At 41.7% G+C, this 17019-nt stretch overlaps 2 pseudogenes; both read left to right on the top strand.

Annotated features, from left to right (window-relative positions):
• The first annotated feature begins 1553 nt into the window (after positions 1-1553).
• Positions 1554-11563, top strand: LOC108515471 (non-histone chromosomal protein HMG-14-like; annotated as a pseudogene).
• An 11-nt stretch (positions 11564-11574) lies between these two features.
• Positions 11575-14982, top strand: LOC108515470 (non-histone chromosomal protein HMG-14-like; annotated as a pseudogene).
• Positions 14983-17019: the final 2037 nt, after the last annotated feature.

Here is a 17019-nt window from a genome sequence, read left to right as displayed (position 1 = left end):
GGTGCAGGTGAGCAGAGTCTGAATGCCAAAACTGTCTCTTGGGAGAGGGTCGGGTGGGAGCAAAGGAGTAGTACAGAGTGGGTTCCTGCAGCCCAGGGGACTAAGGCAAGCACTTTGGAGCTGAGCCATGGAAATCAGGTCAAAAAGTGTGCCGGAATGAGTAGGTGGACAGAATGAATTATGGGGGAAAAGGGAACTGGGTTCTTCGAAGATCCCAGGCAGAAGTGGGGCTGGGGGCAGGGGAAGGGAGCAGGAGGTACAATGACTTCCAAGCTCATTTTTCAAAGTATGTTTTCTCCCAGGCTTTTGACAGGATTATCTCCTCCAGTGTCTTAGTCAGCTCAGGCTGCCGTAACAAAATACCATACACTGGATGGCTTAAGCATTGATTTTCTTACAGTTCTAGAAGCTGTAAAGTCCAAGATCAAAGTACCAGCAGGGTTGGTGCCTGTTGAGGAAACTTCTCCTTGGTTTGCAAATGGCTTCCTCCTTACAGTGTCGTCACATGGCCTTTCCTTGGTGCATGGGGCACACACATACTCACACTCACATATGCACACACTCACATACACACACACTCACACTAACATATGCACACACACACAAACACACACACATACACTCACACACACATACACACACATACACTCACACACACTCACATACTCTCACACATACTCACACTCACATATACACACACTCACACATACACACACTCACACACACATACACACACATACTCTCACACATACACTCACACACACATGCCCACACACACAACCATGTACACACATACACTGTCACATGTACACCCACACAAACATATACACAGTCACACACTCTCACACACCCCTACACACACACTCACACATGAGGAGAGAGACTCTTCCTCTTCTTATGAGGCCTCCACTCCCACCATTAGGATCCCACACTCATCTAATTCTAATCACCTCCCAAAGGCCCCATCTTCCAACACCATCACTTGGGGGGTTAGGACTTTAACATATTGATTTGGGGGGAGGAACACACACATTTAGTCCATAATGTCTAGTCTCTTATTCCTCTGCAATCCTGGCTTTCTGTCGCCCTGCTGGCCCATGTTGTTCATGTCCAGACACACCGTGCAGCTCAGCTCCAGAATGGGAACAGCAACTCGTTCCAACAACAATGCGCACTTTCAGGGCAGCCTGTCTCCCTTCCTCTTAAACTCAGCTTCTGACTCACCCTGCTTCTGCCCAGAACTAAATGGTGTCTGGACCCCACTCCCAAAGCAGGCTGTGTGTGAGAGGGAGGAAGGAGAGGAGAGAGGGTGGCTCCTTGGGGAGACACAGGTTGGGAGGATCTTAGAAGCTGGGTAAAGCTATAAAGGATATTATGATGGAGTCTGTGAGCAAATTGCTTAAACAATGCTGAGAAAGATCATCTGAAATCTAGAAAGATTAACAGAGTTACAGACACCAGTGGAATGAACTCTGGTTGCTGACCAGAAGAACAGGGTGGGGAGTGAGTGCTGGAAGAGAAAGAGGTCCAGGAGGCCATCTGTAAACAGGGGCATGTGTAGCACGCTCAGTGGGCTGGGCCTGGCTGCTCCAAGATGTCTAATTGGGGTGGACAGATACACTCCATCCATGGAAAACAACCCTTTCCTGTCCAGATCAGAAGTTGCTGTCAGTGCTATGTCTATAAGTTCTGAAGCCCAGAGTCAAGACTAAAAGCCCGGGCCAGCAGCATTCAGGGATGGCGTCAGTAATCAGGCAGGAGCCTAGGCACAAACAAGCGGAAGTCCAGGGCTAAGCCATGAGCCAGGAATCAGCCTGGCGAGGAGCCAGGGGGCAGGTTGAGAGCAGTCACAGCCCCCACCAGCAGGGTGATCAATGGGTCAGAGGATGCTCTGCAGACAGACAGCAACCAGGAAGACAGAGATAACCATGAGCAAGGCTGGGAAGATAGGCCAGGATCACGGCCCATCTGCAGGAAGGGGAATGGGAAGTTGGCAGAGAACAGGATCAAGGAGGACAAGCATCTCGGATGGTCTCACTGCCAGTAAGAAAGCTGCTGGTTCTTGCATACTTGCATACTTCCTGTTGGAACAAAAAGCAAGTTCAAATCAGCCCAAGGCTTCTGGGTCTGTCCTAGGGACAGGATGGGAAGGGAACACTGTGCCTCTGTACCAGTTAGATGAGAGGGCCCCTCTAGGCAGATGCAGCCCTGGCTTGGCAAGCAGAAACATCTAGGAGAAGAAAAGAGCCCCATCTTCCAGGCAGATGGAGGAAACACCCCACCCACAAGCTTAGTGAGCAGAGTGCAGTCTGGATTCAGTGCCCCCTATACCACAGCCAGAGCTTCGGTGCAACCACATGCGTAACCACATGTGATGACCCTGATGTGAAGCGGGGGAGGAGGGTCGATTCTGGTCCTGAGATACTTGCATACACTGGCCAGATCTTAGTGTTTTGACTGTAAGTCAGGACAATTTTGAGCTTCTCTTCTCTGAGTTCTCTGGCACCTTCTCAGACACAGGGGTTGTAAACGAGTCATCACCATGGGGGTATGAAGCATTAACACTGGGCTGATTTGGAACACAGGGGCAAGTGGGTGAGCCCAGGAGGCCTGGTGCATCTGCATCGTGGTGCCACCGCAGCCTGCCTCAGCAGTGGCTGGCTTATGCGGGGGGCAAGCTGGGAAAAGCTACCGAAAGGCACTGCTGCCAAAAATGCTGTTCCAGTTGGATGGCAAACCATGTTCCACGCCTTGGTGGCTGGAGAACAAAAACTCCTGCTGTGCTTCTTTTAAGATCAGGAAAATATCACCTTGCTATGGGGTTACTTCTGAAGATTTCATTAAAAGGCAGTGGTGGTCACAGCCTTGCCAACTTAGCTCCCTTCCCCAGGGGCGGTCATTGTCCCTGACCACTATGCTTTTGTTTTGCCACTCAGAGTAGCCCTTAAACTGCCTCTACTTCCTAATTTGTCATCCACCCATTTCCTTATCTTTCGATAGCAGCTTTCCCAAGTAGCGTGTTGGTTCTGGCAAGAGGCTCTTGACCTGGTTTCTGTTTCAGTTAGGTCTGTTTCCATAGGTCTGACCAGTTAGGTCTCTCTTATGCTATGCTTCTGTTCAATATTTCTTGAATGCTTGGCATGTGCCAGGCACTGTGGTAGGTGAATGCAGAGATGATTGACATGGTTTCTCCCCTTAAGGAGTTTACAGTATGATAGGAGACACAGAAACAAACCAGCAGTAGTGGGTAGTGGCTGCGTGCGGGCATATCCAGCATCCACTCTCTCTTTCCTCTTCCTAACAGAATCATAACACTGTTCTGGAATCTTCTCTCTCCTCTCCTCAAGAATCACCTCTCTCTTTCTCTCTCACTCTCTCTCTCTCTCTCTCTCTCTCACACACACACACACACACACACACACACACACACACAGACTGCGTTGGAGGTGAGGTCCAGTGACTATTTGGTGGATAAGACCAGAAGCAGGATGAGTCAGAGGTGGCGTTTAAGTGGAAGGGAGCTGGGCCCGCACTGAAAGCCCACACTGGCACTGGATGGACCATGTTATTGGATCCACTCTGGAGCTGAGCTGTATGGCGTGAGCGACACGGGCCAGCAGGACTGAAGAGAAAGCCAGCGTGCAGCTGTGCTTCGTTCATTTTCACTGCCATAAACTATATAGTATGAATATACCATAATTTATTCATATTCATGAGTTCAATTACTCATTCAGTCAATGGACATCTGAGTTCTTTCTAGCTTCTCAAAATTGTGTTTCTTTGAGAGGGGTTGTTTGCTTTTGCTATTATGATAAACAATGCTGCTGTAAACATTCCAAAATAGGTCTCCTGGTACACATGGGGAAGTTCACATTTGGGGGTAATCCAAATTGTCTTCTCCATGATGGTACAATTGGCATTTCTACCAGCAGGCGTTAGGGTTCCATTTGCTCCATATCCTCACTCACACTTTGTTTTATGACACTTATGATTTTTTTAAATCTAGCAATTTACATTGCAAATTTGAACTTGAATTTTTCTGATATTAATGAGATTAAACGTATTGTGAACATTGGTCATTTGTGTTTCTGCTTCTCTGAAAGCTTATTCAAGGCTTTTGCCCATTTCATCCAGAGAAGACTGATGTTGGCTTGGACCAACATAGTGGCAATGGGGTGGTGAGCAGTGGCCAGTGAAAAGAAGCACTGTGTTGTTATAAAGGAATACCTGAGGCTGGGTAATTTATAAAGGAAAAACAGTTTATTTGACTCATGATTCTGATGGCTGGAAAATTCAAGATTGGGCATCTGCATCTGGTGGGAGCCTCAGGCTGCTTCCAATTGAGGCAGAAGGCCAAGAGGAGCCAGTCTGTGTAGGGACCACAGGGTGAGTGAGGAGGCAGGAGAGAGTGGGGAGGTTCCAGGCTCTTTAGCAACCAGCTCCGTGGGAAGTAATGGAGTAAGAAGTCTATTAGACTCTATTAAGGTATTAACTCCATTAGGGCACTAATCTATTCAGGAGGGATGCATCCCCATGACCCAAACGTCTCCCATTGGGCCCCACCTCCAACACTGGGGATCAAAAAATTTCAACATGAGGTTTGGAAGAGAAAAACATCTCCAAACCACAGCAGCTCTGACAGGATTTGCTGATGGACCGTGTGAGGTGTGAGAAACGATAAAGACTGATTAGTCCTAGAGACATGCCTGAACCACAGGAAGGATGTTGTTGCCTTTGCTGAGATGGGAAGAAGGGAGGCAGATCAGGCTGGAGGTAATGCAAGGAGCTCAATATTGGACATGATGTTTGAGGTTTCTATGAGACATCTCAGAAGTGGTGTCCTGTAGCCTGCTGGATGGAAAAGACTGGAGTTCAGAAGGGTGGCTCCAAATGATGCTAGACATTTGGATGTATCACTCAGGATTGCCACAGAAAACAGTGGAATACTCAAAGTAGGAACATTTAAGGAGGGTTTATTTACAAAGGAACTGTTTTACAGGTGGGGTACAGGGAACACAAGAGCTGGTAGAACACCAGTGCTCTACTTGAAATATCAAAGAACAAGGGAGATAGGGGTTACAGGAACTTGGAGGTGGAGAACTGGATCAAGACAGATACTTTACCCAGACATGGTGGCTCAAGTCTGTAATCCCAGCTACCAGGGAGGCTAAAACAGAATGATCACTTGAGCCTAAGAGGTCAGGGATGCAATGAGCTACGATCATGCCACTGCACCCCAGCCTGGGCAACAGAGTGAGACCCTATATTTAATAATAATAATAATAATAATAATAATAATAATAATAATAATAAAAACCAAGGAGGTCCATGAGAGACATTATCTTTGGTTGAATGTCTTCACACAGTTGGGGCTGAGGGAAAAAAGGCTCAATATCACTCTTCTCTTTCCCCTTAATATCTTGCAACCACTCACCATTAGTTACAACCAGCCAGAATCCAGAAGGCACAGAGGCCTGCAGATAAAGTACATACCAGCCAACCTGCCGGGTAGAGACCAGGGCAGAGAAAGGTGGAGAATCTATCCGGAGGGAAAGAGGCATTACCTGGAGCAAGCAGAGAAGCTGGTATTGCTGGGATTTATAGCCAGGAGACTCGGTGAGATGACTAGAGAATGCATGCAGATGGAAAAGATCTTGCAGAGGTCTGGGACTAAACTCTGGATTAGTCCAGTTTCTAGAAGCTGGATAGGCACGGAGGAAGCAGCAAAGGAGACTGAGAAGAAGCAACTCCAGGAAGGTATGGTGTCTGGGAAGCCAAAGAAAAAAATGATTACACAGAGAGAGCATTAAATGTATCACCTGCTAGGACCTGGATAGGTCCAGGAAGATGAGGCCTAAGAACTGACCACTGGACACAGCAAAGCAGAGATCATTGTTGACCTTGACAAGAGCAATGGTAGTGGGAGGGGGACTTCACTGAAGTGGGTCTGAGAGGGGAATTAAAGACTTGAGAATAGACAACTCTTTCAAGGAATTCTGCTATAAATTGTAAAATTACATATAAAGAGATGAGGGACATGGGTGGTCAATTGAAGGAAAAGTAAATCAAGACAGGCTTTGTTGTTTTTAAGATGAGAGGAAATAACACCCTGTTTGTATATTAATAGGAATGATCCAGTATAAAGGCAAAAATTGGATGATGCAGAAGAGAAGTGAATTGCTGGGCAATGCCCTGGAACAAACAAGGAGGGGTGGTGCCTGGAGCATAAGGAAAGGGCTTGGGTTGAGTTAACAGCTTGGAGAGGTCATCTCTACAAACAGGAGGGATGAGATGGTGGAGTGTGTGTGTACAGATGCTTGTGGGTGTGTAGATATGATGAGTGGTTTGTGGTAAGGAGGTTCATTTTTGATTGTGTCCATTTTCTCAGTGCAACAAAAAGCAAGGTCATCAGCTAACAGAATCTGGGAGAAGTTGGTGTTTTGCGAAGAGAGGAAATAATGTGAAGCAGTCCGCTAGTTTAGCAATCATCAAACTTTTTTTGCTTTCATACCTCCTAAAATAATTTCGAAAAATGATATTTCCTCATATATTTTTTAAGGTGGAAACAAAAATTTTCATTATAAATTTAAATCATTGCAAAAGATGTAATTTCATTTATATAACCAGCTGGGAAGAGAACGACTTTTGTTAAAGCAAAGTTATGGAATTTTTGAAACTCTTCTGGTTATGTAGGCATAAATCACAAAATATTATTTCCAAAAAGTGTTTTTAGCAAAATATTTTTATAATCTACTTATGAAAAATTTATTTTAATGATCTCATCAACTGAAAAAATGTAATTAGTTCTGTTCAGTTTAATGAAAAGCAAAAGAATAGGAAAGCTGGAGCTGGCAATAATTAATATTCCCCAATAAACTCATTTGTTTTCTTAACACAAATGACCAATATTTCAGATGTTTCTGTATCTAATTCCTTATGCAATGGGCCATGGAGCATACACTAAGTTCATAACAGATAAGAAAAAATGTATTTTCCTATTTTCAATAAAAAGAGAAGAGCAATTGTGAAAAGGAGACCCTAAATTCGCAGATGTTCTCAAGAGGCAAGGTAATTTGGGGAAAGTGTAAATTTGGCAAAGTGACTCCCCTTTAAAAGCAATCCTTGCCAAACGTGTCTCTTAGAAATTCTTCATGTATCATTTGATTAAAATTGTAATTAAACATATATATATATATATATATAACATAAAAAACATAAAATGTTTTTTAGCCATTTTGAAGTGCAACTCAGTGGCATTAAGTGCATTTACATTGTGGTGCCCCCATGACTGCTACACATCTCCAGAACTTTTTCATCATCCCAAATGGAAACTCTGTTTCCATTAAACAACTCCCCAGCCATTAGCAACCAGTGTTATCATTTTGTCTCTGTGAAACTAACTATCCTAGGTACCTCACACAATATTTGTTTTTTTGTGACTGGCTTATTTCAATTAGTGTAGTGTCTTCAAGATTCATCCATGCTGTAGTATGTATCAGACTATCACTCCTTTTAAAAGCTGAATAATATTCGTGTGTGTATGTGTGTGTGTGTGTGTGTGTGTGTGTGTGTGATTTTATTTTTCCATCTATCCATGGATATTTGGGCTGTTTCCACTTTTTGGCAATTTGAATAATGCTTCTGTGAACATGATGTATACAAATACATATTTATTTAAGCCTCTGCTTTTAATTCTTTTGGATATATACCCAGAAGTGAAATTTCTGGATCATAGGGTGATTCTATGGTCATTTATCCATTTTGAAGACACTTGTCTAAGAGAAGGGAAGCAAGGGTGAACCAAAAGAAGATATTATAATTGCAGGGCTTTCATAGGGCTCAACTGAGATTGGCAATCTGAATTTAAAGTAAAACCAGTCAGCAAATTTGTGTTATTGTATTCCAGCACATCCAGTTGCGCAGGTGCAAGTATATAGGTTAGAGGAAGTGTTGGATAGAACCATGAATTCGGTTTAGTCAGACCATAATGTTAAAGCAGGAAAAATGCAAAGGATTTGAGCATATGCCTATAATCTGAGTGGTTATAATTATTGACTGTGGAATACAAATTGAGTAAGGATTTGAAAAGCATTTTATACATTTTTCCATATAGACCTGACAAATTCTCGGTTATATTAATTTCTAGATTCTTTATAAATAAAAACCTTTTAATACATGTTTTCCAACTGTTTGTTTTTACATACTAATCATATATTAAACCAGCCTAAAAACCTCTCTTTTAAGCCCCAATTCTTGGTATATAGGATGCATTGGGTTCTTTTGTAGGTGGTCATATCCTCCATAAATATTAGGAGTCATGTTTCTTGCTTTTCAATTCTTACAGTTTTCTTTCTTTTTCATGTCTTGCTGTGTAAGTCCTGTATAATGTTAAATAAAGAACTGGTGACAGATGACCATTATTATCTAAGGACTGATTTTAAATGGATGCTTCTAACATTTCATCATTAATAAAGACATTTACTCCAGGTTTTGGTAGGTACTTTATCTCATAAGGAAGCTCATAAGAGTTGGCTAAGAGTTTTCTTTTAATCATGATTAAATATTTTAAAGTTTTTTTGTATTAGTTTGTTTTCACACTGCTATAAAGACATACCCAAGACTGGGTAATTTATAATGGAAACAGTTTTAATTGGTCCACAGTTCTGAATTGCTGGGGAGGCCTCAGGAAACTTACAGTCATGGCAGAAGGCAAAAGGGGAAGCAGGTACATTCTTCACAAGGGGCAGGACAGAGTGAGTGTGAGCACAGGAAAACCGCCACTTTTAAAAGCGTCGCATCTTGTGAGAACTCACTCACTATCACGAGAACAGCATGGGGAAACTGCCTCCGTAATCCAATCACTTCCCTCCCTCGGCATGTGGGGACTTCAGATCCCTCCCTTAACACAAAGGGATTACAACTCGAGATGAGATTTGTGTGGGGACACAAAGCCAAACCACATCATTTTTTCAAATGTGTTTTCTGTATCTACTGAGATGATCATATGGTTTTCTCTAATGATTGGTTAATGGGTGGATTATATTTATGGAATTTTAATATTAAATGATTCATCCATTTCTCATATGATCCTAACTTGGTCATGATGTAATACATTTTTTATCTTACTGGAGTCTTTTAATATTCACAATATAAGTAAACAGAGTTCAAAACACCCATTTTACAGACAGGAAACTGAGAAGTAGGGAAATACGGAATATGCATGAGATTTACATCCAGCGGGTAGCAGAACAAGGATTCAAACCCCTGTCTGTCTGATGCTGAACTGATGTGCTTTCCACCAACTATTCTCTTTGAGGCAGAAACCAGATCTTTCTTAAATGTCTCAAGTGGCTGGGGCAGTGCTATATTCATAGTACTTATTCAAGAATTTGTGTTGAATAAATACTAAATGACTGCTCCAGGACTCTACGGATTCTTTAAATATTCCTTAGCTAAAAAAAATTTACACCTTCTCATAAAATTAGTTCATCTTAGGTATTGGTCATAAAATGATGTGAAAGGTAAACAGAAGAAAAGATCTATAAAAGAAGAAAAGTAGTTCTTTACTACTATAGTTCTTGAAATTCTCTGTCACATTGGAATGGATAAAAAAGTAGAGTCTCTCTACATCCTATTTTGCCAAAATAGGATGAAGTAGTCAACTGTTATAGCCAAAATAATATTTCACTGCTAATAGAAAACAGGCAGAAAAAACTACCTTGTCACCTTTTCTGGGAAAAGGAAAATAAAGTTGTATTTCATCCTTAATTTTCCACCTTGTGGACAAAATAAAAGGAAAATTACTTCTGGGCAATACTGCACATATTATAGAATAATGAGCCATCTTAAGCAGTTGGGCAAGAAGCAGAACAACAAATGTTCACTCCAGAAAGAAGAGAATCATGCAAAATAATAGTGTTGTTTTCAGAAGTAAAACTTAAAAGAAATCAAAAGGGAGATACAATCAGATACACTATCATGGGCCAACTAAGAATGCCACATATATCATTGTTAAAGAGACAGTGTGGCACTTGGGCATACACTGGAAATTTGGCACTTGGAAGCTGATCTGACTCATACGTGGCTCCTCACTGCCCTCATGGCCCTCTCTACCTGCAGCACCAAATCAAACCGTTTCATACCAGCTTTCTCCTCTCTCTCTCTGTCTTTTAATTAATTAATTGAACACTCCAACAAGTTTTCTATAAAGCCAGCTAGTAAGATGGTCCCAAACACACCAATTCAATCAACTTTCAAGACTGGCTTCTAACCGCAGTGGCCCTTCTGTGTCTCTATGTGGGAAAATTATTAAGATGGCCCCAAGATTCCCACCCCTGGTGTATATGCCCTGAATAATTCCCTTCCCTTGAGTGTGAAGGCACTTATGGATATAATGGAATATCACTCTCTATATCAAAAGGTCATGATGAATGGCAGAAGGTATAAACAGATGTAATTAACAGCCCTAAGTAGTTAACTTTGAGATAATAAAAGACAGATTATGCCAGGTGGGCCTAACCTAATCAGGGAGACCTTACAAGAGTTCAGATATCTGAAGTGAGAGAGATTTCTCCTGCTCATGTTGGAAAGGCAGACAGTCATGTTGTGAACTGCTAATACAGGACATGTAGCAAGAATCTGAGGGCACCCCAGAACCCAGAGTAGTCCCCAAACAACGACCAGCAAGAAGCTGGGACTTCACTCCAACAACCCAAAGCAACTGAATTCTGCCAAGGACCAGTGAGACCAGCAAAGGATGGGAAGCCTCTGAGGGCCTTGCAGCCCTGGCTGACCCTTGATTCCAGCTAAGTGAGACCCTGAGCAGAACGCCCACCTAGCTCATACCCAGACTTCCCATCTGGGGAAGCTCTTTGATAATAGATGTATGCTATTTGAAGTCACTATGTTTGGGGTATTTTCTAATGCAGAAATAGAAAACTAATGAATTTATCACTGAGCCTTAATATTTGAGAAAATATGCCTAATCCAAGGTTTGGAGGTACTGTGAGGATTTATTAGGTAATGTGAGAGAAGACGCAAGAGGCCTTCTTTGTAAGACAGAAAAGATGTCTCCATTGTTTTGGTTGAGGGCATGTGATCTCCATTCATGCTGTTCATCAAGCATTTCCAGCAATCCCCACTGTAGATGCGGACAGCCCTGCACAGTAATCCCCTTATCTGAGGTTTCATTTGTCAGGGCTGTTACCCATAGTAAATGGCAGTCAACCGAGGTCTAAAATATTAAATGGAGATTCACGCGTCTCCTTGTCCCCGCAGGTCAGCTCCGCTGAAGGGGCCGCCAAGGAAGAGCCCAAGAGGAGATTGGCGCAGTTGTCAGCTAAATCTCCTGCAAAAGTGGAAGTGAAGCTGAAAAGGCAGCAGTGAAGGATAACTCTTCAGACAAAAAAGTGCAAACAAAAGGGAAAAGGGGAGCAAAGGGAAAACAGGCCGAAGTGGCTAACCAAGAAACTAAAGAAGATTTACCGCAGAAAACGGGGAAACGAAAACTGAGGAGAGTCCAGCCTCTGATGAAGCAGGAGAGAAAGAAGCCAAGTCTGATTAATACCATACACCATGTCTTATCAGTGGTCCCTGTCTCCCTTCTTGTACAATCCAGAGGAATATTTTATCAACTATTTTGTAAATTCAAGTTTTTTAGTAGCTCTAGAAACATTTTAAGAAGGAGGGAATCCCANCATAAATATTAGGAGTCATGTTTCTTGCTTTTCAATTCTTACAGTTTTCTTTCTTTTTCATGTCTTGCTGTGTAAGTCCTGTATAATGTTAAATAAAGAACTGGTGACAGATGACCATTATTATCTAAGGACTGATTTTAAATGGATGCTTCTAACATTTCATCATTAATAAAGACATTTACTCCAGGTTTTTGGTAGGTACTTTATCTCATAAGGAAGCTCATAAGAGTTGGCTAAGAGTTTTCTTTTTAATCATGATTAAATATTTTAAAGTTTTTTTGTATTAGTTTGTTTTCACACTGCTATAAAGACATACCCAAGACTGGGTAATTTATAATGGAAACAGTTTTAATTGGTCCACAGTTCTGAATTGCTGGGGAGGCCTCAGGAAACTTACAGTCATGGCAGAAGGCAAAAGGGGAAGCAGGTACATTCTTCACAAGGGGGCAGGACAGAGTGAGTGTGAGCACAGGAAAAACCGCCACTTTTAAAAGCGTCGCATCTTGTGAGAACTCACTCACTATCACGAGAACAGCATGGGGGAAACTGCCTCCGTAATCCAATCACTTCCCTCCCTCGGCATGTGGGGACTTCAGATCCCTCCCTTAACACAAAGGGATTACAACTCGAGATGAGATTTGTGTGGGGACACAAAGCCAAACCACATCATTTTTTCAAATGTGTTTTCTGTATCTACTGAGATGATCATATGGTTTTTCTCTAATGATTGGTTAATGGGTGGATTATATTTATGGAATTTTTAATATTAAATGATTCATCCATTTCTCATATGATCCTAACTTGGTCATGATGTAATACATTTTTTATCTTACTGGAGTCTTTTAATATTCACAATATAAGTAAACAGAGTTCAAAACACCCATTTTACAGACAGGAAACTGAGAAGTAGGGAAATACGGAATATGCATGAGATTTACATCCAGCGGGTAGCAGAACAAGGATTCAAACCCCTGTCTGTCTGATGCTGAACTGATGTGCTTTCCACCAACTATTCTCTTTGAGGCAGAAACCAGATCTTTCTTAAATGTCTCAAGTGGCTGGGGCAGTGCTATATTCATAGTACTTATTCAAGAATTTGTGTTGAATAAATACTAAATGACTGCTCCAGGACTCTACGGATTCTTTAAATATTCCTTAGCTAAAAAAAATTTACACCTTCTCATAAAATTAGTTCATCTTAGGTATTGGTCATAAAATGATGTGAAAGGTAAACAGAAGAAAAGATCTATAAAAGAAGAAAAGTAGTTCTTTACTACTATAGTTCTTGAAATTCTCTGTCACATTGGAATGGATAAAAAAGTAGAGTCTCTCTACATCCTATTTTGCCAAAATAGGATGAAGTAGTCAACTGTTATAGCCAAAATAATATTTCACTGCTAATAGAAAAACAGGCAGAAAAAACTACCTTGTCACCTTTTCTGGGAAAAGGAAAAATAAAGTTGTATTTCATCCTTAATTTTCCACCTTGTGGACAAAAATAAAAGGAAAATTACTTCTGGGCAATACTGCACATATTATAGAATAATGAGCCATCTTAAGCAGTTGGGCAAGAAGCAGAACAACAAATGTTCACTCCAGAAAGAAGAGAATCATGCAAAAATAATAGTGTTGTTTTCAGAAGTAAAACTTAAAAAGAAATCAAAAGGGAGATACAATCAGATACACTATCATGGGCCAACTAAGAATGCCACATATATCATTGTTAAAGAGACAGTGTGGCACTTGGGCATACACTGGAAATTTGGCACTTGGAAGCTGATCTGACTCATACGTGGCTCCTCACTGCCCTCATGGCCCTCTCTACCTGCAGCACCAAATCAAACCGTTTCATACCAGCTTTCTCCTCTCTCTCTCTGTCTTTTAATTAATTAATTGAACACTCCAACAAGTTTTTCTATAAAGCCAGCTAGTAAGATGGTCCCAAACACACCAATTCAATCAACTTTCAAGACTGGCTTCTAACCGCAGTGGCCCTTCTGTGTCTCTATGTGGGAAAAATTATTAAGATGGCCCCCAAGATTCCCACCCCCTGGTGTATATGCCCTGAATAATTCCCTTCCCTTGAGTGTGAAGGCACTTATGGATATAATGGAATATCACTCTCTATATCAAAAGGTCATGATGAATGGCAGAAGGTATAAACAGATGTAATTAACAGCCCTAAGTAGTTAACTTTGAGATAATAAAAAGACAGATTATGCCAGGTGGGCCTAACCTAATCAGGGAGACCTTACAAGAGTTCAGATATCTGAAGTGAGAGAGATTTCTCCTGCTCATGTTGGAAAGGCAGACAGTCATGTTGTGAACTGCTAATACAGGACATGTAGCAAGAATCTGAGGGCACCCCCAGAACCCAGAGTAGTCCCCAAACAACGACCAGCAAGAAGCTGGGACTTCACTCCAACAACCCAAAGCAACTGAATTCTGCCAAGGACCAGTGAGACCAGCAAAGGATGGGAAGCCTCTGAGGGCCTTGCAGCCCTGGCTGACCCTTGATTCCAGCTAAGTGAGACCCTGAGCAGAACGCCCACCTAGCTCATACCCAGACTTCCCATCTGGGGAAGCTCTTTGATAATAGATGTATGCTATTTGAAGTCACTATGTTTGGGGTATTTTCTAATGCAGAAATAGAAAACTAATGAATTTATCACTGAGCCTTAATATTTGAGAAAAATATGCCTAATCCAAGGTTTGGAGGTACTGTGAGGATTTATTAGGTAATGTGAGAGAAGACGCAAGAGGCCTTCTTTGTAAGACAGAAAAAGATGTCTCCATTGTTTTGGTTGAGGGCATGTGATCTCCATTCATGCTGTTCATCAAGCATTTCCAGCAATCCCCCACTGTAGATGCGGACAGCCCTGCACAGTAATCCCCTTATCTGAGGTTTCATTTGTCAGGGCTGTTACCCATAGTAAATGGCAGTCAACCGAGGTCTAAAAATATTAAATGGAGATTCACGCGTCTCCTTGTCCCCGCAGGTCAGCTCCGCTGAAGGGGCCGCCAAGGAAGAGCCCAAGAGGAGATTGGCGCAGTTGTCAGCTAAATCTCCTGCAAAAGTGGAAGTGAAGCTGAAAAAGGCAGCAGTGAAGGATAACTCTTCAGACAAAAAAGTGCAAACAAAAGGGAAAAGGGGAGCAAAGGGAAAACAGGCCGAAGTGGCTAACCAAGAAACTAAAGAAGATTTACCGCAGAAAACGGGGAAACGAAAACTGAGGAGAGTCCAGCCTCTGATGAAGCAGGAGAGAAAGAAGCCAAGTCTGATTAATACCATACACCATGTCTTATCAGTGGTCCCTGTCTCCCTTCTTGTACAATCCAGAGGAATATTTTTATCAACTATTTTGTAAATTCAAGTTTTTTAGTAGCTCTAGAAACATTTTAAGAAGGAGGGAATCCCACCTCATCCCATTTTTTAAGTGTAAATGCTCTTTTTTAAGAGGTGAAATCATTTGCTGGTTGTTTATTTTTTGGTACAACTAGAAAATAGTGTGGGATATTGAATTATGGGAGGCTTCGACTGTCTCGGGTGTCAGCTTAACATTCCATAGATGGGGGGTTAGTTTTTATATCCTAGAATACAAAGCAGATTAAATGGCAATATGGAGTCAGTCCTGCATTTAATGTCTTAAACATTTTATTTTACTTCTATTCTCATGTTTTTTAGTAGAATTGTTTCCTAAAGAAAACTACTCCTTGATCATGGTGCTCCCTGTCAGAATTGTGTGCACTCTGTAACATCTTTGGTTGTGGTAGTCCTGTTTTCCTGATAACTTTGTTACTGTGCTGTGAAAGATTACAGATTTGAATATGTAGTGCGCATGCTATTCAGTTGTGACCTGGTGGGCCATATGTAACAGCCGACCAACATGTGAAGATACTGGTACTTGATAGCCTCTTAAGGAAAATTTGCTTCCAAATTTTACGTTGGAAAGTCACTGGAATAACTTTAAAAAAGAATTACAATACATGGCTTTTTAGAATTTCATTACATATGTTAAGAATTGTGTACAAATTGAAATGTCTGTACTGATCCTCAACGAATAAAATCTCAATCATGAAAAAATATATATATTTAATGGAAAATCCCAGAAATAAACACTTCATAAGTTTAAATTGTGAGCCATTCTGAGTATTGCAATGAAGTCTCTGATCTTCCCAGTCTGTCCCACCAGGGATATGAATCCTCTCTTTGTCCAATGTCTCCATGCTTTAGATGCCCACTCATTAGCCAGTTAGTAGCCATCTCAGTTGTCAGATGGGAAAAACATAAGGTTTGGTACTATCAGCAGTTTCAGGCATCCACTGGAGTCTTGTCTGTTTGCCTTGGTGTAATCCTTGTTGGACGGATGATGTGCATGATGTCAGCAATGAGATGGAAGCAGAGGTGATATGTATCATTTCTGGGCCACAGCACTTGACCAATCCAAGACTCTCCAGAGCTCTCTTTCTCTCTGCTATAGTGCACAGCAGTGTTCCTGATAACCTGGGTCTACACTGAAGACATGTGGGGTGGATCCTATTCTCTCATTATGCACCTGTAGTGTGAATAAAGTCTTTGTTATTTTAAAACACTATAATTGTATGGTTGTTTGTTACTGCGGCATAACTTAGCCCATTCTGACTTGAATAGGGGCTTACCGAACTACACAGCCCAAAAAGATAGCCAGAGACACAGAAATGAAAAGATAAGATAGGAGGGCATACAACAGCTTTCATGTTTTCATATGTCTAAGTTATTTCCGCTCCTCATTGTAAAAAACAAACACCTGAAGTAAGTGCAAGCAGGAAAGAAAAACATGAGAATGTTAGACGCCTCATCTATGTTGAAAAGCATGGAAATAGCAGGAAATGGCACTAATGTCTGAGAGAAGGTCAGAACCAGCTGAGTGGTTGGCTCTTTTCTCTACTCTCCAGTGAAGAGTAGGGGAAGCTTTTCTTGCACAACTCTCCTTAGGACAAATGCCATCATCAGTCTTTAGGGTTCCCATGGTCCCTTAATTGCTGGAGGCTGGAAGGCCGAGTCTTCATGTCCTGCTGTGCAAGAGTGCCAAAGATAATTTAGAGCAACTGTGTTTATCCAGCAGAAACAAACAACACAAACAAACAGAAAGTCTAATGGTGGGGTGGGGGGAAGGTACTACCAGAAGAAAAAAGAGATGGGCAGTAAAATCCTGTTTTAGAAAAGGAGAGAAGCAGCATCGGGCTAATAGGAAGATGTGTGTTATGTGATCAGTTTGATCAGTTTTAAGGGTCTTTTGAAAGTAGTTCAGATGGGTTCTGAGGCAAATACTAAACTTAGATC

The sequence above is a fragment of the Rhinopithecus bieti genome, unplaced genomic scaffold (assembly GCF_001698545.2).
Source record: "Rhinopithecus bieti isolate Rb0 unplaced genomic scaffold, ASM169854v2 scaffold_33650, whole genome shotgun sequence".
Taxonomy (NCBI): Eukaryota; Metazoa; Chordata; class Mammalia; order Primates; family Cercopithecidae; genus Rhinopithecus; species Rhinopithecus bieti.
The sequence above is the reverse complement of the archived record's forward strand: the minus strand, read 5'-3'. Positions and strand labels throughout refer to the sequence as shown.